Raw genomic sequence first — 23,925 nt, forward strand, 5'->3', positions numbered from 1 at the left:
ACTCTCACTCAGAGTAAAAGGCAGACTGTATGACGCATGCGTACGAACAACCATGCTACATGGCAGTGAAACATGGGCTGTAACTGCTGAGGACATACGTAAGCTCGCAAGGAATGAAGCCAGTATGATCCGTTAGATGTGTAATGTCAATGTAAATACCCGTCAGAGTGTAAGTATCTTGAGAGAAAAGCTGAACATTAGAAGCATCAGTTGTGGCGTGCAAGAGAGACGATTGCGCTGGTATGGACATGTGGTGAGAATGGATGAGGATAGCTGCTTGAAAAAGTGCCACACCCTAACAGTTGAGGGAACCCGTGGAAGAGGTAGGCCCAGGAAGACCTGGGCTGAGGTGGTGAGGCAAGACCTTCGTACATTGGGCCTCACCGAGGCGATGACTACTGACCGAGACCTTTGGAAATGTGCTGTGCGTGAGAAGACCCGGCAAGCCAAGTAAGATCGTTGCCAGTGCCCCTGGACTGGTTCTTGTGCGGGTGGCACATGAGATGTACCATTTTGAGCGTGGCCGTTGCCAGTACTGCCTGACTGGCTCCCGTAGGATTTTCGAGCGAGATCGTTGCCAGTGCCCCTGGACTGGCTTGTGCGGGTGACACGTAAAATCACCCACTACACTCTCTGAGTGGTTGGCGTTAGGAAGGGCATCCAGCTGTAGAAACTCTGCCAAATCAGACTGGAGCCTGGTGTTGCCATCCGGTTTCACCAGTCCTCAGTCAAATCGTCCAACCCATGCTAGCATGGAAAGCGGACGTTAAACGATGATGATGATGATGATGATGATGATATATATATATATATATATATATGGCGGCGCAATGGCCCAGTGGTTAGGGTAGCAGACTCGCGGTTGGAGGATTGCAGTTTTGATTCCAAGACCGGGCGTTGCATGTATTTATTGAGCGAAAACACCTAAAGCTCCACGAGACTTCAGCAGGATGGGGGGGGGGGAGTGGTGACCCCTGCTGTACTCTTTTGCCCCAGCTTTCTCTCACTCTTTCTTCCTGTTTCTTGAGTAAAAAACTGCGACAGACTGGCGTCCCATCCAGCTAGGAGCGAACACATACACCATGGAAACAAGGAAACTGGCCCTATGCTCCACAAGGGGCTAAGAAGATTTCCAATTCCAATATATATATATATATATATATATATATATACAGGCTGCAGTGAATAAACTGTCGTCTAAATTATGCAAAAATGAAAATAACACTGAATCTCATTTTAACAGATATATTTACCAAAATAACATAAGATTATCTTGAAATACTTAAGAGTAAATTTATTCAATAAAATCTCCATTGGCTTCAACCATGGCCTCCAGATTACTTTGGAATCTCTTGCAACTCCTCTGCAAGGTCTCCTTGATTAAGTATCAGTGGCAGCCAAAAGTATTCTTTCTTTATTGTGTACAACATGATTTTTCAGATCCAATATCACAGTAATTTTATACCATCAACCTTTATCTCCCAGCCTTTCTTCATAGTTAGTATTGAATACATATCTACCCCAAGCAACATTCCAATGTTTTTACTGAATATTCTCACAGTTTGGATTACAGAATCCAAGTCTGTCTCATTTTTTTAATATATTTTGAGGTCATCCATATACAGCAGGTGATTTTGTCAACATTATAATCATCATCATTGTCATCGTCATCGTCATCAGGATCAGCAACAGCAGCAGTAGCCACAGTAGCAACAACAACCACAGCAGAGGCAGCAGCAACAGTAGTAATGGTGGTAGTCGTAGTAGTAGTAGCAGTAGTAGTAGTAGTGGTTGTGGTGGTGGTGGTGGTGATGGTGGTGGTAGTAGTAGTAGTAGTGTTTGGAGAAGAGGATATTACATTCATTAAATAGCAAAACAATGGGAATTTACACACAGAATTAATTATACAAAAATACAGGCACAAAAATAAACAATTAAGAAAAAATCATTAAACAAAAGTTATGACTCGCTTCTAGTATTTTCAAAAACTGATATTATCAGCATCTGAACTCATTTAGGTGATGAAGAGGACCAACTCCACATCCTTGTCCCAATTAATCTGAAATCTCAAAAAGCAATGTGTAGGAGAATAACATAAAGAACAATATTATGGACAATTGTCAATGAAGCTACTCTGTATTTGAATAAAAATGGAACTGTAGTCTATATACATGCATGCACACAAACACTTATATATATATATATATATATATATATATATATATGTTTGTATATATATATATATATATGTGTGTATATATATATATATATATATATATATATATATTTATATACACAGACAATATCACACATATTATATATATATATTTTAATTATTCATCCGATTTATGGCAAGCTGTAGATATATACCAGAGAATTGGCCGAGGTAACAAAGAAGAGACAGCACAACTTTCTGAATTCCTGCCAAAATTATACCAAATCAGCCAAACAATGCAACCAGTAAACTTGATTATAACATTTTGGCAATTCCTTGATTAGGACGGACTTTAGAAAATGATTCTTTTTCATTTTTTTCATTTAATATCTCAGATATTATTTCAGATTACTTTTCTATTATTCTGCTCTTATTGTTGTTGTTATAGTCACTATTATTAATTATTATTATTATTATTATTATTATTATTATTATTATTATTATTATTATTATTATTATTATTATTATTATTATTATTATTATTATTATTATTAAGAAGGCAGGCAAGCTTGCAGAATTGTTAGCATGTCGAGCAAAATGCATAGTGGCGTTTCATCCGTCCTTATCTTCTGAGTTCAAATTCCACCAAGGTCAATTTTGCTTTTCATCCTTTTGTGGTTGATAAAATAAGCACCAATTGAGCACTGGAGTCAATCTAATCAAGTCATTCCCCACCCAAATTGTTAGCCCTGTAACAAAATTTGAAACCGTTATTATTGTTATTATTATTAATATTATTATTATTATTATTATTATTATTACTATTATTATTAAATATTATTGTTGTTGTTGTTGTTGCCTTTGCACAGCTTCTAATACTGGAGATGTTCTACTGTGTCAGCTTTTCACTACCAGTGAGCTAAGGTAACACCTCTTATTTCTCAAGCACCTTCCGGAGTATTCGAGTAGTTCTGAGCAGTGCTGTTTTTTGCAAGTGCTCCACCCTTATTGCAGCCCCTATTTGTTCCACGTAATTCTCGAAATTTTTGCTCAGTTCCCAGGGCTCCGACAATTATTGGTATTACTGCTACCTTTTTCATCGACCACAACTGCTTAACTTCCGAAGCTAACCTGTCATATCTCTCAACTTTTCTTTCTTCCTTATCGCATACCTTGTTGTCAGCTGGGCATACTATGTCTATGATCCAGCATAGTTTGTTTTTTTCCTCAATTAAGACTATGTCCGGCTTCCTATTCTCAATCTCATGGCTGCACTGAATCATAAAGTCCCAACACACCGATTATTATAAGCATGACCTTTACAGTTTTCATACACCAAATTCATCCTATTTCAAATTTTAAGGGATTGTATTTTTTTTGTTTTTTGTCTTCTTTCTTTTCAATCCTAGAATAAAACAGACATGATGGGTTGATTAGTAAGCAAACTTGTTTTTCCTTATCTATAATTGTTATATCCAGTCTATTATTTTATAAGTTCTTGTCCATTTGAATAAGAAAGTCCCACAAAATCTTCCATTTCTCTGACTCCAGTACTCTTTTAATTCGATGACTGAACCATGTGTTTCCGACTTCAAATCCCCATTTCTGGCCAAGGTTCCAGTGTAAAACTTTTCCAACCAGGTCATGCTTCTATTTTTTATTCTCTTCTCGTGCCAACTTGAGGCATTCTGCCACAATGGTTGCCACAGTCTTGTTCCAAGTTCCACAGGCTCTACATTTTTCTGACACATTCTCTCCATATATACTTTTTCTCAAGTTGTTTGTTTTTATCACTTGACCTTGGGCTACAACAATTAGGCTCTCTGCTTCTTTTTTTAATTGCCCTTATTTTTAACCAAGACCACGATTTTGTTCCACATTATTATTATTATTACTGTTGTTGTTGTTGATGTAATGATTATTATTATTATTGAATGAGAGAGCAATGCATGCCATCAAAGTGACACTGGGATAAAATATACAAAGCCCAATATACCCATTGTGACTACCCGTCTGATAAGGGTACACCAGGCACATGCATCACAACCATATGTGCGTGACATGGTGATCTCATATCAAGATAAACAGTGCATGACCTCGCAGGTGGAGTTAGAATTTTCTTCAGGTCGAGTAGCCCATCCCGCTCAAAAGATCCCTGAATAAGTGTTGTTTAAGTTTGTTGAGCAAAACACTCATGTTTCCAAAGGTGAATTATTCAAACCCCAAAGAAATCCTCTCAACACATGGCTACGATGTTCTATTATTATTATTATTATTATTATTATTATTATTAAAGTGACAAGCTGGCAAAGTCATTATGGTATTTTAAATGGTAAATATGGTAAATTAAGTGAAATAAGGAAAATAAAACAGTGTGGAAGTCCATTGAATAAATTGAACCTGTAATTCAATGATTCAAAAACCAGCATTGTTACATACAGTACCACACTTACTCTGCCTGAAAATTATTTTGATGCTTTCTTCAAAATGCAACAAAATTCTTCAAAAACTGGTTTCTCATTCTAATATGCTTGACAGAAGTGATGGAAATGATGAGAGAAGGAAAGAGAAAAGGGGAGTGAGAGATAACTGAAGAAGGAGTTGGGAAGATCCCCAAGAAGAAGAAGAAGAAGAAGAAGAAGAAGAAGAAGAAGAAGAGCAGCAAATAAAATAACAATACTTATGACAAGTAGAAGCATTATTTTTAAGAAGAAAAGATACAAACAAGATAATATTCCCCGCACCCACCATCATCATAGTAATCATTATCATCATGATCATTGTCATCCTCATCATGAACTTCAGAGTTTAATCATGAAAACTAAAAATTATGAGTGGAAAAACACAGAAGACAAAATTATTTAGAAAGACACAAATAGATCAATAAAAACACTAATTCAAAAAAATATAATTACGAACAATAATGATGATGATGAGGATGATGATGATTATGATGTTGACAATTACTTTTATTTGATGACAAGGTCAATAACAACAATGATAATAATACTAAAGATTTCATTTTGAGCAGCATGGGCAACTCATCCCGAAGAAAATTCTAACAGGGCCCCACCTGCGAGGTCATGCGCTGTTTATCTTGATATGAGATCACTATTACATATAGTTGTGACGCATGTACCTGGTGTACTCTTATCAGATAGGTAATCATGATGGATATACTGAGCTTCGTATATTTTACCCCAGTGTCACTTTGATGGCATGCACTGATCTCTCACCTGATAATAATAATAATGATAATAATAATAATAATAATAATAATAATAATAATAATAATAATAATGATGATGATGATAATTCTCTCAACACCAACAGAACGATCCAGGCAAATCGACCAGACATGGTCATTAAAGACAATGAAGAAAATACTTGTAGACTAATAGATGTAAGTGTTCCCATTGATAAAGATATACCTATAAAGGAATTTGACAAACTAAATAAATATAAGGACCTGAAAATTGAAATACAAAAGATGTGGCATCTTAAAGTGAGAACTTTTTCTTGTTATTGTGGGTGCCTTAGGTATGGTAAGAAAGGGATGGCAAAAACATCTAGACAAGATCTCAGGAGAACCATGTCTCAGAGAAATCCAGAAGATTGTGGTGACAAGTACTACCCACATCCTTAGAAAAACCCTATAAATTTAAATGTCTGTTGTATTGCATGAAGATATTTCACTACTGCCCTGGCACTTCCCCTCCCTAAGCTTTCAGTGATACTATAACATCTCTTGTCCTTCACTCGCCTTAGGACCCTGGGTGTGTCTTGGCAAGTGATTGTAACTAACAGGCTGATTAAAAGTAACTAATAATAATAATAATAATTGTGGTTTCAAAATTTGGCACAAGGCCAGCAACTCTGGGGAAGGGATAAGTCAATTACATCAAACCCAGTGTTCAACCAGTACTTTGCCAGCTCATCACTTTAATGGTAGATTCTCATTCAAGGTGCCACACAGTATGACTGAACATGTGCTTTCATGGTTCTGACATTCATAACCACTTGGCCATGCCTTTACCAATTTCTTACACAAAAATATGGACATTAACAAATGCAGCACAATCATGTGTAAAAAAAACTACATCCACAAGAAAAAGAATATATTTCATAATTTAAGGACACAAGTATCTGTGGTATATTCAGCCACTTGTACTATAATTGAATGAATGGATTCTTTAGTTAAACAAACAAAACTGTTACTTGAGTAGGTAATTCTAATGATTGAAGACTAGAATATTCATCATTGAAAACAACAGCGATATAAACTTACTATTTATTTTGTACTTGAATTTAATGATTTATTTTTCTACTAAATTCTCTCTAGACAATGTAAAAATATATAAATAAATGTCTAATAAGAAATAGAATTTTCTCTTTAAAAGTGCTATTATGATGTTAATTATTCACACAACATTAAGAATTTATTGAATTTAATTAATTTATTGTCAAATGGTATTGTTTGATTTTTAAAAAAGATAATCATTTTTTATATAATGTATGCTTTGATGATAAATTGAAAAATATGATTTAGTATTTTGTCACCTGTAACATTTTCGCACGAAATATAAGAATATAAATGAGAACATTAAATATTGTTTACTTTCAATATTTTGTAGATTTAGAAAATTAAAATTCAATCAGTGCCATTGTTGTTGCTGTTGTTGTTATTGTTTAGTGAGTTTTTTTCTTTTTGTTTTCTTCTTTGCTATTCAAATTTCTCTTTTGTTTCTCATTATTTTGAATCAATTTTTGTCTCAAAATTGTTACTAGTATTTTAATGTGTTCTGATAATTTTTTTTTCTCAATTATTTCTGCATAATACATACATGCATATAACAGATACATGCTCACACATGTATATACACATGCACATACACATATATACACAAACACTTATATGCACATATATACATAAATATCACATCTTTGTTCTGTAAAAAAGATTTAATTTCTGCTCAACATTATTATGAAATTGATAAAAGAAAGAAAAACAACAAAGATAAGAAAAGCAATAAAAATAAGTTATTTAAGTAAAGAAGTCACAGGCAATTAGAATCTTCATATATTACTGGTACCTGTGAAATAAGATATTCCAGTTAATCATCAGTATACTGCCAAAATTGCAGGTTTGGGCCAATATTATAGATCATCCTCATCATCATGATCACCATCACACCCACAACCACATAAAATCTGAATACTTTTTAAATAAAGTTAAATTAATATTAGAACAAGTTTCTTGGTCGTATGTAATTTTAAAAAAATAAATATGTTATTAATAACAGAACTACTGTTCATCCGTCAGCTTTATTTGTTATTACATTCAGTGGTAACAGCACGTTCCCTGCACTATCTATCATATAATTGTGACACTTCGTTGGTTAAAACTAGGGTTCCAGTTGATTCAATCAATGAAACAGCCTGCTCGTGAAATTAACGTGCAAGTGGCTGAGCCCTCCACAGACATGTGTACCCTTAACGTAGTTCTCGGGGATATTCAGCGTGACACAGTGTGACAGGGCTGGCCCTTTGAAATACAGGTACAACAGAATGAGGAAGAAAGACTGAGAGAAAGTTGTGGTGAAAGAATACAGCAGGGTTCGCCACCACACCCTGCTTGGAGCCTCATGGAGCTTTAGGTGTTTTCACTCAATAAATACTCACAACGCCCGGTCTGGGAATCGAAACAAACCATGATCCTATGACCGCAAGTCCACTGCCCTAACCACTGGGCCATTGCACCTCCACTATCATATAATAGGCAACACTCAAATTAGTATGCAATTTGTATACTAAGAGAGAAAATTCCAATAAGTCCAAACTTATCTCCCATTTGGGATGAATAAACAGAAAGAAATACAGGCACACTGCCAATAATATTGATAGAAAATAGAGCACTTTAGTTTTCTAATTCATATATATATATATTTCATAAAGAAATAATATAGCTTTATAATTTCTTTTTTGAATTAATTTGCTGGTTGATAATATTAGAAAATTGAAAGATGAATTTCAGTCTAGATGGTTTTCAAATACACAGTATTGAGAGCATTGACAGAGAATTAAATTCTGTAAAAAACAAATGTATGAAACATTGAGTTTTCATCTCTTATTGGAAAGAGACGCATTGTTTTGTATTTCTCTTCTATAAACATTACACTGTGTAACATGATTTTTTTTCTTGGGCAGCAATTGTTATTCTTTATTTGCTTGCCCCTTTTTGTTGTTGGCACTCCATTGGTTACGATGACGAGGTTTCCAGTTGATCCGATCAACAGAACAGCCTGCTTGAGAAATTAATGCGCAAGTGGCTGAGCACTCCTGAGACATGTGTACCCTTAACGTAATTCTCGGGGCGATTCAGCGTGACACAGAGTGTGACAAGGCTGGCCCTATGAAATACAGGTACAACAGAAACAGGAAGAAAGAGTGAGAGAAAGTTGTGGTGATAGAGTACAGCAGGGTTCACCACCATCCCCTGCCAGAGCCTTGTGGAACTTTAGGTGTTTTCGCTCAATAAACACTCACAATACCTGGTCTGGGAATCGAAACCATGATCCTACGACCGCGAGTCCGCTGCCCTAACCACTGGGCCATTGCGCCTCCATGCTTACTCCTAGAAAGTATGTAAAATGGCTAATATTCCCTTCAAACTTTGCTTTTGTTACATTTATTCAAATTCCAAAGAATTCTTTGCAGCACATGATTATGGTGCTCCCTAATTACTCCTTCCCATGATCAGAGATGCACATATTGTCAACCACTAAGTGACATGCTCAAGAGGTTAAGATCAAGCAACTGACAAGCAAATCTGTGGTATTGAGCAGAATATTTGCTATCATCATATTTCTGCTTCAGCAACTCAGCACTGAATCTGTCTGAAATGGAATGGAAAATAAGGTCAGTTTCATAATATTGAGGTCCAGATCACAAAAGCAAAGTTTGAAGGGAATAGTAGTCATTTCTTTTGATTTCTAGATAGAAACAAATAGGAAATAACACTTACTGACAAAAGACAAAAATAATTTTGTTACACAATGTAATGGATTCGATTATACTCACACAGTTTACCTATGGCTAAGCTAACTTGGATTCCAAATTTTATCTACATTTTATAAAGTCTGCAAATTATCTCTATAATTAACACACACAGACATATAATTAACGATAATGAGTTCAGACAAGGATATGTCATAAAGTGAGTTGAAGCATACAGTAGACCAAATCAAACGCCTTGCTTCCATACATAAATGGGTTCTTATTCAAGTAGTAGTAGTAGTAGTAGTAGTAGTAGTAGCAGTAGCAGCAGCAGCAGCAGTATTATTATTATTATTATTATTATTATTATTAGTAGTAGTAGTAGTAGTATTCAAGTGACCTGAATTAAATTAAATTTGAAAACAAGAACAAAAATGGGAAAAGAAAGCATGGAATAAAAATGGAAAGAAAGAGTGATAGATGGACTGAAATAAAGATAGATTGATAGGGGAAAGGGGGGGGGGAAGAGGGAAGGGAAAGGTGGGTGGGAAAATTCAACAAAGAAATTTGTTTATGATAAAATTGGCTGAAGAAAGCAATTTTATTAATAGAATTTAAATTGCTTTATTTTATTAATCAAGAAATAGACTTGACACACTTACCAACATCAGACATAAATTAGATGTATACAGTCTGTGTATATATGTGCTTGTATATAAATGTGCATATATATATGTGTGTAAGTAAATAAATATATATATATATATATATATATATATGTGTTTGTATATATATATATATATATACATATATAAATATATACATACATATATATATATATATATATATATATATATATATACACACACACGCATATATATGTATAAATCACGCTAAACTGACTGACATCATATAAGAATTATATCTATAAAGTCTTATGTAGATTGTGCATATAACAAGAATGAAAGAGTTAGTATATATATTGTACATATTAGAAGAGTGTATGAACATTTGAATGCATACAAACACACACACACACACACACACCACTCACACACTCACACCACTCACACACACACACACCACTCACACACTCACACCACTCACACACATACATATACACACACACATGTAGACATACAAAGCTTAGGGCTTGGCTTCTTAAGTTGTACTTTAGAACCTCATGCCTCTCACAATCTGGGGGTTTTCAGTCTTCAAGATTAGGAGTTCTGTCAGGTATTATTTGGAGGAATTTGTTCCAGTACCATATGAATGTAAGGCAGTCTTTATCTTTGATTTATTTTCAGAATAATGTTGAATAAGGCAGTACATACAAGTTTAGGTAAAAATGAGTTGTTGCAATGCTTTTATAGGATATGAGACTTTTGTAGAGTTACAGTGACAGAGAGGAGACCCCAATGATTTCTTACCATAGAGGACTTTCATGGTTATTCACATTATAGAAGCGAGGGTAAGAATAGCTGAGTTAGGCTAGAAAACCTATAAAATAACAATAATGGGGTGCCAGTTTGGACCCTTGAGATATGAGATGGAAGTGAGTAGTGACAAGACAACAGGCAGTGTGGGTGTGTAGATGATGCAAGAGTGTATAAGAGAGTGAGACATAATCAGAAATAGGGAATGGATGATGAAAGAGTGAATATAATGAAGAAGAGCAAATGTTGATTGAATGACAGGTAGGGAAGGTAAGGAAGAGAGAAGTGTAGGTGACAGCTCCAGAAATTAGCTGAGGTTGTGGCAAATGCGGGGGGTTGGGGTGGACTTTGAGATTTATCTGTTGGGGTCAGGTAAATGAGATGATATGATTGACAATGAAGGAAACGGGAGATGAAAATTAGGAGGATACTACTACTACTACTACTACTACTACTACTACTACTACTACTACTACTACTACTACTAACAGGGGCATGTTCTGTGCAGGCTGGTAGATGGACATGTGAGGGAGAATGGGAGTGAGTAGGGGGAATATAGGTGGTAAGCATTGGTGGGTTTTGGGAGAGGGAGGGGGGACCATTGACATGAATTTTACTTTGCTGGGCAAGTCTTATCAAGCACAGCATATTGCCAGTTGCACTCCAATGATTATAGGTTTAAGTCTAAAGTTACAAATCCAGTGGAGGAATTCCAGCCATGTTTCGTGGTTTGCAGCCTTAACAGCTCCCTGATAGGATCCAGTGGCTAAGGATCAAGAGGAACCAAGTCCAGTTTTGGCTCCTACTCCTCTACTGTTTTTGACATTGCAGGGGCCCCTGCTTTCAGAGGTGCCTTCAGCTTTGGTGTTGAGTGCATTTTATTCTTTATTTGGCTTTTGTTCTTTGGTTACTTTGATGCAGCATCAATGAATGTCAGCAGGCTAATGGCCACCCTATCAAATTTCCCTTTAAATACTCACCGGTAGGCTCCAGCAGCCAGTGCCAGCTAGCTGTCACATGACATAATCTAGGCTTCAACTGACCAATGGAAGGGAAGGGTGTGTAGTTTTAGCATGTTGTACTTGTGGACTGATTTTGCAAATCCAAATGGAGCATGCTAGGTTCATATCCTTCCAGTCTTTGCCTGCCCTCTACATTCATAGCCTACATTCTTCTACTATGTAACATTGCTGTTCATACACAAATTATGGATTGTTGTACATAATTTCTTTTCCTTGTCCCAAATTATTAAAACTGGTCTATCTACTCTATATTTCACAGAGATTTTCACTCGAATATTCTATCAGTATTTTCTTTTGCATTATGCAGGATTACACTTCTTCCTACATAACCATAACTTACAATATATACATATATTTTCCAATCAAACCTTTCCATATATGTGAAGAGTAGGTGTGTTGTTGTTGTTGTGTGTGTGTGTGTGTGTGTGTGTGTGTGTGTGTGTGTGTGTGTGTGTGTGTGTGTGTGTGTGTGTGTGTGTGTGTGTGTGTGTGTATGCGGGTATGTATATATGTATGAATTCATGCACATCTGCAATTATGTACGAAAGTATGTATAGATGCAGGCATATATGCTCGTATGTATGAATATACATATAGATGTAGGCATAGATGCATATATGTATGTTTCTATGTAAATAAAGTATATATTTATGTATGTTAGAAATTATGCATGTGTACTGCTTCACTCATAAACAAGCATCTCAAAGAAGAATTAAACAAAAACAAACTTTCTTTTCGTCATTGGAGCTTAGAAAATTGCCTCTGCCTTAAAATTTATTTTGATTATTTAACATACTACTTGATAAAATTTTTTCTGACAATTTAATATCTTTTATTAGCAGTCTAAATCTTGTATTAACAGGGAATATAAATATTTTAGGAGGGGCTGAAAATTATCGAGGAGGCACAAAATTTTTATGGAGATGCATAAAAGGATTAGGAGTAGAACATATCTTGAGGGGTTGGAAAAAAAAGTTTAGTTTTTAGTAAGAGCATAAAATTTTTTAAGGGCCTCAAAATATTTTTATATGAATATAAATTTCTGTTTAAGAGCAGCTATTTTTAAGTAGAGAACAATTTTATGAGGATTAGAAAAAATTTTAATACGAGCCGGAAGATTAACAAATTTTAAATTTGTATAAAGAAATAACATTGATATTGATAGTGTAAAAAAAGATATTGATTTGTTTGAACGTTAATGTTTGATGCTAATTTTATGCAAATGTTTTAATACTTTTATAAAGTTGAGAATTCAAATGAAATCGATATCATGTGAGATACTTTTTTGTTTTCCTTATATAAATCATTGCATGGTTTACTTGAGTGTTTTTTCTTTTTTAATTCTATAACTTTATATTATATATAAGTAAATTTGGTCTGTGCAAAGTTTGATTTAATTTTGAACAAGTAAAATTACAAACAAACAATCTGTGAAATTATTTAAGAATTTTAGATTCTGCAATTTCTGCCATGATATAGAACAGCTACATGAGTGTCTATCTGTAACCAGACATTCATGTCCACTTAAAAACACAATAACTGGTTGCCATAGAAAAAAAAAAAAAATTGTTTTCAAGCTTCTTGACTGAGAAATCTTCTATGAACTCCTGAAGAAAAAGTCAAAAAGAATCAGTGAACCAAAAACAGTGGAAAGACGGGATGCTAGGAAACAAATTGACTGAAATTGTGAGCAAGATAAACTTAAAAATAGTGAAGAGAAAGACTGCATGCCACAGAAAAATACTGACCAAAAGAAAAGGCAAACAAAGACTGCAGAAGAAAATAAGATTGGTATAAATGAAATTGGCTGCCCTCAAGCATTATAGAATGAGATCAAAAGAGTGAGTCTGATTGATAAAGCTATTAGCACACCAGGCCTATTTAATATGGGATGCTACTGAATTGCTCCAGTCAAAGACGGATTCAGAAGAAAGGCAGCTAAGGTTGGAAATGAATAGGAGGGTGGGTCATGCAGGGCAAGGGATCAGGGAAAGCTGTACTAGTTATCCCTTACTTATATTGTCAATGATACACCAATCCACTCCGGTATTTGCTTGATATATTTAAATGTAAGAAATGTGGTGTATTCAAGTTCAAAGAAAAGACATCAAGATTGTGTTTTTGTGACAGTAAACACATTTTAGAGCCCTTAACAGTTTTGCCTTCCACCACAACATTCTTAAGTAATTTATATCAGGTACAATCTGTTAAGCAAACATTTCTTTGACAACATCTGAACTTACAATAGCAGTTTCACCTTCACGGAGAGTTAGAACCTATACTTTAGAGCAGTGGTTCCCAAACTTTTTCAGACTGCCAGCCCCTTGACACCCAGGTCACATTCCTAGCGCCTCCTCCCCAACTAACCATCACAAACATAGACCTCTTTCTGAAGCAAATTCAAAGCAATTGTATTTCACAAATAAAACCTAACCTAACGACGAACCCATTATTTTGCTGTTTTTATATTTCTCCACTTTTTACATGAATCTCTACCCCATCATTGCCCCAATTTTTACATGAATCACTACCCCATTATTGCCCCACTTTTCTTCAATGCCCCCTTGGAACTTTCCACCGTCCCCAGGTGGGCAATACTGCCTGCTTTGCGAATCACTGCTTTAAAGTCCATGGACTCTAAAGTACGATACTAAATTTTCACCCATTTGGCTCAGCCTATCTCAGAAAAAAGCCATGCTAAATATATCCTGGCTTATTTTCTTGACACCTGTGAAGAACCACTGGATGCTAAAAAAAAAAAAAAGACAACAGCTATCTAAAACTAGATATTCTTAAAATATTTAGAGAATTGTTTCAATTAAATAATCATATGGTTCATGAACTGGACGTTGCACAAGATATACTTCTTGCTATAGACATTGGTGAGACATTTCATGTGAAACAACCTAATACTCTCTTTACTCTTTTACTTATTTCAGTCATTTGACTGCAGCCATACTGGGGCACCGCCTTTAGTCGAATCAAATCAACCCCAGGACTTATTCTTTGTAAGCCTAGTACTTATTCTATTGGTCTCTTTTTGCTGAACCGCTAAGTTACGTAAACACACCAGCATCGGTTGTCAAGCGATGGTGGGAGGACAAACACAGACACACAAACATATATACATATATATATACATATATACGACGGGTTTCTTTCAGTTTCCGACTACCAAATCCACTCACAAGGCTTTGGTTGGCCTGAGGCTATAGTAGAAGACACTTGCCCAAGGTATCACGCAGTGGGACTGAATCTGGAACCATGTGGTTGGTAAGCAAGCTACTTACCACACAGCCACTCCTGCACCTAAACTTTTCTTTAATAATATTGGCTATTAAATGAAAATTGTTTTATTATTACATGATTTGCAGTTTTCTCAACAATTGGCATCAAACATGCCCTGTCTCCCATATTTTTTTTATCATATCAATGTTAAATGTACAGCTGACTTCCACTAGAAAAATAGTTTTGTTTTATGATCCAAACAGCAAAATCAGGTCAGTTGTCTTTCCATTTGGTTGAAGAATTAATTCTTTAGTCAATATTGCTATGATTCATTATTCTCAAAATGTTCAGTGTGTATTTGTCAATTTGATGTTTTAATGATGAGGCAGATATTCGAATGTGCCTTGGAGAGAAATCTGTGTCATTTTTATTCAATGTTACTCCTCAAATTCATTAACTATCCTAATGTGTGAACTTATATATAACTTTACATAGTCAAACACGCATTCACACACACACACACGAATATATGCGTGAGTATTCTCATATATATATATATATATATTGATATGTATATATGTATGTATGTATATATGTATGTATGATTGTATGTATATGAATATATATATTTCAATAACATCATAAGATAATTTTATATTGGTTTGGGATATAAATCATTGAATTGTTGATAGTATTGTATGTATAATTAATGACTTGTGAAATTTATGTCCAGTTAAACAATAAATAAAAGCAAAACAAACAAAAGCTTTTGATAACAAAATCCTGACAATAAAATCATAAAATAATAAAGTAATATGATGAACAATTAACAGCTTAGAATATAACCCCACAAACTTACCTTGTCATTTCTTTCTCCTCAAAATAATGAACAATTGATTTTTTTTAATACATGTACAATAGAAAAAAAACATATCCAACTGTGAAAATGATTAATCTTTTTGTAGAAGAGCTGCCAATTGGTTGATGTCAATTGTTGGGAATTTTAGTAAAATATGCCCAAGATTTGTCATTCTAAGTCAAATACCTACACTTTTTAATTAATCCCTTAACAATTATTAATTCTTAAATGTTTATTTTTATTCAAATGTAATTACAAAATTTTTTGGAGAATGGTAGTCTTGCTTTTCTTTGTAGCTATAAGCTTCCTGTAATTACTCACTATCAATCTTGCCAGGGCCTTTCTAGAATCCCTATTCTCATGAGGCAATGAGGGAGTTTCTCCGTGAACTACAGTTTTTTAAAGAACAGCAGCTAAACATCTTAATATTATAATCATCTTAAAGAAGAGAGTATATAATTTACAGAGCATACAATTGCACACTAAAATCTTTAAAAAGATAAAATTTAAAATCATATTGGATAATATACATTAAGGCATGTAATACCAAAACAAATGAAGTGATGGCCATGGTAAGAATGCTTTTCTTTTGATCATAGGTCTGCTTAATCCATGCTGGTCTGAAGTTAAACAACAGTAATAAGCTTATTCTTGCAATTTTGTAATATTTCACTCGTATTTATATCAATTCTTATTGTTTTGGAAATTTAGCTATAATTAATACCTGAATGAACTGGTCTATGACCGACAACTTTCTTTCTATAAGTACCACATCTTTGTATTTTTACCAGGTTTGACACCAAGTTATTTTATCCATTAAGTGTTTTCTGGTTTTATTTGAGAGAAATTTGGTTGCTATTAATAACATGTTCAGTGAGTACGTATAGGCACACTCGCTTGCTCATTAAGACAACGTATGATATTTTAGTGATCCAGAATGGATATAAAAACATAGGAACATTGAAAGGTAGGTCTGTCTGGTGATATTGTTGAGATGCTGGAATAGAGGCGTGTAGATGTGTGTTACATTCAAGAAATAAGGTGGAGGGGAGCTTCTGCCAAGTTTCTCACAGGCAAAGAACATGTGTAGGCAACAGTGATGGGGCTGGTGGTGTGGGTATAATTCTTGCTGAAAAATGGGTTGATGAGACAATCGAGGTATTCAGAGTGTGTGACAGGATATTTAAGCTTAGACTTGTTTTATAAAGCAGAACCACAACTATTATTTCTGCCTATGCTCCTCAAGCAGGACTACCAGAGGAATGGAAAGATCAATTTTATGACACCTTTTTTGCAGACTACCTTGTCGACAAATGTCTGTGACCCTTTCTTTGTGGTTGGTGACTTCATTGGACATCTCAAGCAGCATCCGACCAGCTTTCATGGAGTGCATGGAGGCCGTGGATTTGGTTCGTGCAATGAGGAGGGAACTACGCTGCTAGGTTTCCTTGATGCAAATAGCCTCATGATTAGCAATACTAACTTCAGGAATCAGCCGGTCACTTGTTCACCTATCAATCTGGTGGATACATAAGCCAGATTGACTACATTCTCACCAGAAAAGGCGATAGATAACTGCTAAAAAATGCAAATTTCTCCCCAGGTGAGGAGGGCACCCCTTAACATAGGTTAGTCGTTAATGACTTCAGACTTAGGGATAAAAGGTTGCCAAGAAGACAACCATTCCAGAAAGAAAAGATTTAGGAGCAAAGGATCCTCTGAATGATCAGAAATTTAGATGCTGTCACTAGAGTGAAGGTTAGCAATGAGTATAGCAATGAATTTAGTGTACAAGTAGTTGTTAACCAAAGATTAGTTCTCAGTCACCCACCTTGTTTATCATAGTCCTCCGGGTCATAACAGAAGAATTCAAGACTGGCTGCACTTGGGAGCTCCTCTGCATTGATGACCTTGTTTTTATAGCTGAATCACTACCAGAACAAGAAAAGAAAGTTCAGGTGTGGAAGCAAAGTAGGGAATCAAAAGGCCTTAGAATTAATTTAGTTAAGACCAAAGTCCTAGTAAGTAAAAATCAGGCAAGTCTCAGATACCTTCAGGGAGATAACTCTGCTCGATATGTAGGAAAGTTGTTGGTAAAAACAACATATAGTATACACAGGACATAAGAAGTGCAAAAGTATCACGGAAAGGTTAACTAAAGAAGATGTTGTTCTGAAGGATAGATATGCAAGTAGAATAAACATTAAGAATGTACAGAGAAAATACTTTTTCAAATGTCTGCAGGAAACCTTAGAAGTACTAGGTAGCTTCCGTTATCTAGGCGACCAAATAAGCAGTGGAGGTGAAAGTTATGAAAGCGTAGTTAGTAGAATGGGAACAGGCTGGACAAAATTCAGAGAGCTACTACCGTTGTTGGGAACAAAGGGCTTTTCCTTGAGTGGATGGCATATTGTATGACGCATGTGTACGTACAGCTACGTTACATGACACTAAAATATGAGCTATGACAACTAAGAACAGGCATGAAAGAAATGCGACCAGCATACTCTGCTGGATGAGTAATGTTAGTGTGCCTGTATGACAGAGTGTAAATGAATGAAAAGAAAATCTGGGTATAAGAAGCATCTGTTGTAGTGTGCAAAAGAAAAGACTGCGCTGATATCGTCACGTAATGCAATCAATACAGTAACCAATACAGTAACCATAATAATAATAATACAATCCCACCTATTTTTCCTAGCAACTTCTGTTGTGACTACATGGAATTGATTATGTAGCTCCTTGTTGTGTAATTCTTCTTCATGTCCTTTTTGTACTTCTACCTTCGTTTTCCCCTTTTTTTCTCTGCTCTCAATACTTCTTCGTTCCTAACTCTCACTTGCAACGTTTCCTTTCTTTGGGCTAGGTATCGCATTAAGCTCTTGAGTTCGATACATACACAGTTTTCCACACTTATTAGTCTCCGTCTTCCAGTTGCTTTCTTTATGTATAGGTCATCAGTGTCTGCACATGAATGATGGGCTCCATGCATCGTTAGGAGCTTTCTTGACTTCATGTCCATCTCCTTTAGCTCCTCCTCTGCCCACTTCTGGATTCAAGTGCCATACCGAACTACTGCGACTGCGCACGTGTTTGTTGTTGAAATTATGTTCCTGGCATTCAGCTTTGAAGCCAGTATTTTTCTCATTCGCCGTAGTTACACTCTTTTTGTCTTTTCCTTCATGCCGCTGTGTTTAATTCCATCTGCCTTGAGTAATCTGGATTGAGGTTGAATTGCCTTCATCATCTCACCACTTGGCAAACATATGACTTCTGTCCTGCCAAACTTTCCTCGTCACATCACCATCGTTGCACATTTTGAGAGCCCAAACTCCATCTTAATATCATTAGGCAAAATCTGCACAGATTGGACTAAGCTGTCCAATTCTGCTTCACGTTTTGTGAATAACCTCAAGTCGTAAAATTATTATTATTGTTGTTATCATCATCATCGTCATCATCATCATCATCATCATGATCATTAGTAGTAGTAGTATCATCACCACTTTTTTCTTGTTGTATTTAGTGCATTTATATTGTAATATGTAGTTGTGCATATATGTTTGTGGGTTCATTTGTGTGAGTGTGTGAGCGTATTCAGAATTACTGGCAAAATTTCCTCATTTAAATTCTCCCTATTAACATGAACATATACACGCATGAATCTCCCTGGATTACACTCACAGTTTTGCATAGTCGTACGCAGATAAAGATACACACTATTATACAAACACATATGTTTACCTCCCTCTCTCTCTCTCTCTCTCTCTCTCTCTCTCTCTCTCTCACACACACACACACACACACACACACACACACACATATTCCAAATTATCGTATAAACACAAAGGCTATTCAATATAACTATACATATGTAGAATGTAGAAATATAGGCCACATCACAGGAATAAACTTTGACTGGCTGACATCTTTTTGCCAGAAGCAAAATTTATTTTGACATAATTGAAATAAATCCTATAAGAACAGTCTGAATAAGGAAGAAATAAGAGAAAATTAATACAGTAATGTAAATAATATAAGCTGAAAAAATACGAATAAATATAGAAAATAAATATATACATAAAATATATGTATATTCTATAAAAAATAAATGACATACAAACATAATATAAAAATATAATTATATATGAAATAAAAAAATCAATATAAAAATATAAATATATATGAAATTCAAAATATAAAATATATATAAGTATGGAACACATGAAATATAAAAAAAATATGATATAAAATACAAAAAAAATAAATGTAAAATATAGACAATGAAAATGAAAAAGATATATATACATACACACACACATAAGGTATAGAGATTAAAATAAATATAAAATATTAAAATATTAAAATATATATGTATAAAAGTAATATTTGAAAATATGTAAAATAATCAAGACTAAATTTAAAATGAAACTAAAGAAGAATGTAATATATAGAAATAAGAAACAATTTAAAGTAAGTACAATAAATTAAACAAAATAAAAAAAATCTATTTTAAAATAAAACTATCTGATATAAAATATACACATCCTAAAAAAGAGGTAATGTGAAAATCAATTAAATAGGGAAAACGTAAGTAAAAATGAAAGTATATAAACTATGAAATATAAAATAACATTTAAATGTATAAATATAAAGTATGAAAATACAAAAATAAAATATTTTCATGTAAGTAAAATAATGAAAAGCTATGCAAAAATACATATATAGCTATTGTATAAGATATGAAATGTAATTTATGAAATATAAAATATAAGAACATATATCTAGCATTGTAAGTACAGTAATGAACACTAAACTAAGAATAAAATTACTATATATAGTTACAAAATATGTAAAAGATAAATATATAGTAGATAGAATATAGTAAAAAAATATTTAAAAAAAACATATATTATAACATATATAGAATAGTATGAAAGAAAGTAAAATAAATGTAACAGAAATAAAACTTAAAATAAAACACCATAATTTTAAGTAATAATGAGACTATAGGAAAATAACTTAATATTATTTTCTTAATGGTTTTAATCTTTGGATAACTTGGACAGTTTCTGGACAAGCAATGCTTGGGCACATTATTTTAAGGTTTCGGTCTCTTGTGCTAATCCCACTACCTTGATACATGTTGAATCAATCCTGTAAAGGATAAACTAGGTAAGATTAACGTGATGTAAAGCTAAGTGACTCGGACTAAATACAAGAAAGAGTATTTGTTTTGGTCATTATTTTCGATTATTTATTTCCAATCCACATTTTCTCTGATTATCAGATTTCACTGACAAGGAACAGTAAAATACTGTTGCTGCACAAAATTCTTTCTGACAGAATGTCTTACAGTAGCTCTTAGAAAATATACTTGGAGATAAAAAAAAAAACGTACCAAAAGTACTCTAAATTCCCCTCGTCACCAAACTTCAGTTGTTCAAAGAAAAAGATCTTTACTTCTCATATGATACGCTACTTGCCTTAGAAGATGAAAATGTGAAAATAACAGAGAACCTTTGCATTGAAAATAACCGCCAGGTAGCACAAAATAATCCTACAATCGTGGAATATTCGTCAATCATGGTTGACCTGACAATGCATCTGCACATACATGAACAAGCGTGGACAATCCTTGAATGAAAATTAAGAGTTGTTCATACATGTAAGTCTACCTTTTCTACATCACCAAAATTTATGTAAGAGGGAAGACCGCCGATCTGAGTGATACAGCTTGGAATTAGAGTCATTCAAAACATTATGCCATCTGTTGGATGTATTTTTCATCTCATTTATAAATGGTGCACCTAAAGTACTACACATGCTTTTCTGTAAGGATATTGACTATTTTCCCACAAAGAGAGATGTAAGTACGCACCAAAAAATAACATAAGTGTCTATCTTTTGCTTATTTCAGTCATTGGTCAGCCTGAGACTATAGTAGAAGACGCTCGCCCAAAGTGCCACGTAGTGAAACTGAACCCTGAACCATGTGGTTGGGAAGCAAGCTTCTTACCACACATTCACGTCTGTGCCTATAAATATTGTTACACAGCATTTATTTTAATCCGGCATACTTTTTGCATGTTCTCTCTAAAATCTAGTTACAACGAAAAGAACGTGGTCTCAAACGAAACATTCAATCTTTAAATCCTTCAAATAAGTGCACCACAACACTTTCTTCCCCATTACCACCAAAGAGAGTAAGTCCATCTTCTTTCATTTGTCAAAGGAATCAGTAGTTCGATCTTCACGATAAATTCTGATGACAACTTCATCTGCCACAAACCTAATATCAAACGTTCAACATAAACACATAGATCAGAAATGCAAAGACACTGAGTGGAATGTTTGTAGAATGTTTCGTCCCAACTCCTGTGCACCCCTTAAACAGTTTCACCTGCTAGTGGTTCCCCTATAACCATGCTTATAGCACTCATCCCATAGAAATAATCGAATCTTTCTTCTATCCAAACATACTGTCTTACAAAATGGAAGTCGCAGTGGATGAAGTTGTCCTTGCCATAGTATGTCAGGAAAAAAGACAAGATGTGGTCATGGTAAGCATAACTTTGCTCATTGATCTACTCAGTTAGGGTTGGCTTGAATCAAAGCAACAATAACTATCACTATGTATACACATCCTATTTACACATTCACCCAGATAAACATATTCCATTTGAGACAATCACTAGGGAATTCATGTTGTATCATAGCTATCAACGAATGTAAAAAAATATAAGTTGCTTTGTATGTTACATACAGTGTCAGGTTAAATAGTTTTTAGTCAGTAGCGTAGATAGCCAAGATGGAATCCATGGTTACGTAAAATGTTAGAATATCATCAAGTATAGCAAAACTTACTGCATGTACAAAGCTAAATTTATTGATATGTGTATTAGACAACTCAGTGCTACACACACTCACACTGATACACACACACCACGCATACAGTATATATATTACACACACACACACACACACACACAAACATATATATAGTATATTTAAACTGAACCATAAAAGAAACCTCGCACACATACTAAATACAATTGAATTATTAACAGACTGCCATCCCATTGATTGAAGAATGCTAATTAAGAAACCGTTCTTTCTAATGACAAAACGTAATTTCCTGAAACATGGTGTACGTCACATGTTGTCATGTGATGACGGAGTGTCCTGGATCCAAAGAGATGAAGTCAGTATCTCGTGTGACCACCATTAGCGTTGGTTACCGCCAGGCATTTTCTGTTCATTGAATGCACCAAACGATTGATGAAGGCCACGGTAATAGCAGCCCGCACTCTGTTAAAATTTGCAGTGAGTTGTATTGCAGTTGTCATTTAGCCTTCTTTGGATTTCGTCCCACAGGTGCTCTATGGCGTTCAAATCAGGACTTAGAGCAGGCCATGACAGTGTCTCGATGTTGTGCTATTGGAGGACCTCTGTTGTCAACCTGACAGTATGGGAACGGGTGTTTTTCGAGTTGGTACACGTGATTTTCGATGATGGGCACAGTAGGACAAAATAGGAGGCCTCAACACTTGGTCGATATAGCGAGCAGCGGTTTTTCCAGTGCCCCGGCCTGGAAGACCACTGCTCCAAGTTTTTGGTTGAGTGCAATCCTGCTCCATACCATGATGCTCTATCCTCCCCATGAGCCTCTCTCCACCACACAGCCATCGGCATGTCGTTCACCCCTTCTTCTCCAAACCCTAGTTGTGCCATCTGTCGCAGAAATACAATGTCGCATACATAAAGACATACATTCACGCATGTCAGTCGTCACATGTGTATATGCATGTGTAGATGTGTGTGTGTGTTTAATAAGTATCTAACGCGGGAACACACACCCTGTCAGGGAGACATACACACTCATACACGCACACACATACACTCAGAGACACATATACCCTCATATATGTGACGCTGTCGTCGTTGTGGTATAAAACGTCCTTTGCTATCTCGTACGTATCGAACCTGCAAACACACACATAAAAGTGAATGATAAAAATGTAACAATATTATAGTTTTGTCGCATTAGAATGAAATGTTAAAGAATAAAAATGAAACAATATCATATCACGCAAAGAAATCAATTTGTAGACAGAATTTACAAACTCCATTTCAGTGTATAAAGCTGTAGAAGAAAATAGCTTGAGAGAAAAAAACTTGGGTCACGAAGGAACATTCAGTGGTGTGGTTGAATTCTCACTGGTTAGT

The 23,925-nt window shown here is 34.8% G+C and overlaps 1 long non-coding RNA gene across 1 annotated transcript; it reads right to left on the bottom strand.

Annotated features, from left to right (window-relative positions):
- Nucleotides 1-1,242: 1,242 nt before the first annotated feature.
- On the bottom strand, nt 1,243-18,973 carry LOC149133534 (uncharacterized). The gene is made up of 3 exons (XR_016243292.1): nt 18,385-18,973; nt 17,528-17,627; nt 1,243-1,582 (listed from the first exon to the last, which is right to left on the bottom strand). It is a non-coding gene; the product is annotated as an uncharacterized LOC149133534 (long non-coding RNA).
- Nucleotides 18,974-23,925: the final 4,952 nt, after the last annotated feature.

Source organism: Octopus bimaculoides, chromosome 10 (genome assembly GCF_046866305.1).
Source record: "Octopus bimaculoides isolate indiv1 chromosome 10, ASM4686630v1, whole genome shotgun sequence".
In the NCBI taxonomy this organism is placed as follows: Eukaryota; Metazoa; Mollusca; class Cephalopoda; order Octopoda; family Octopodidae; genus Octopus; species Octopus bimaculoides.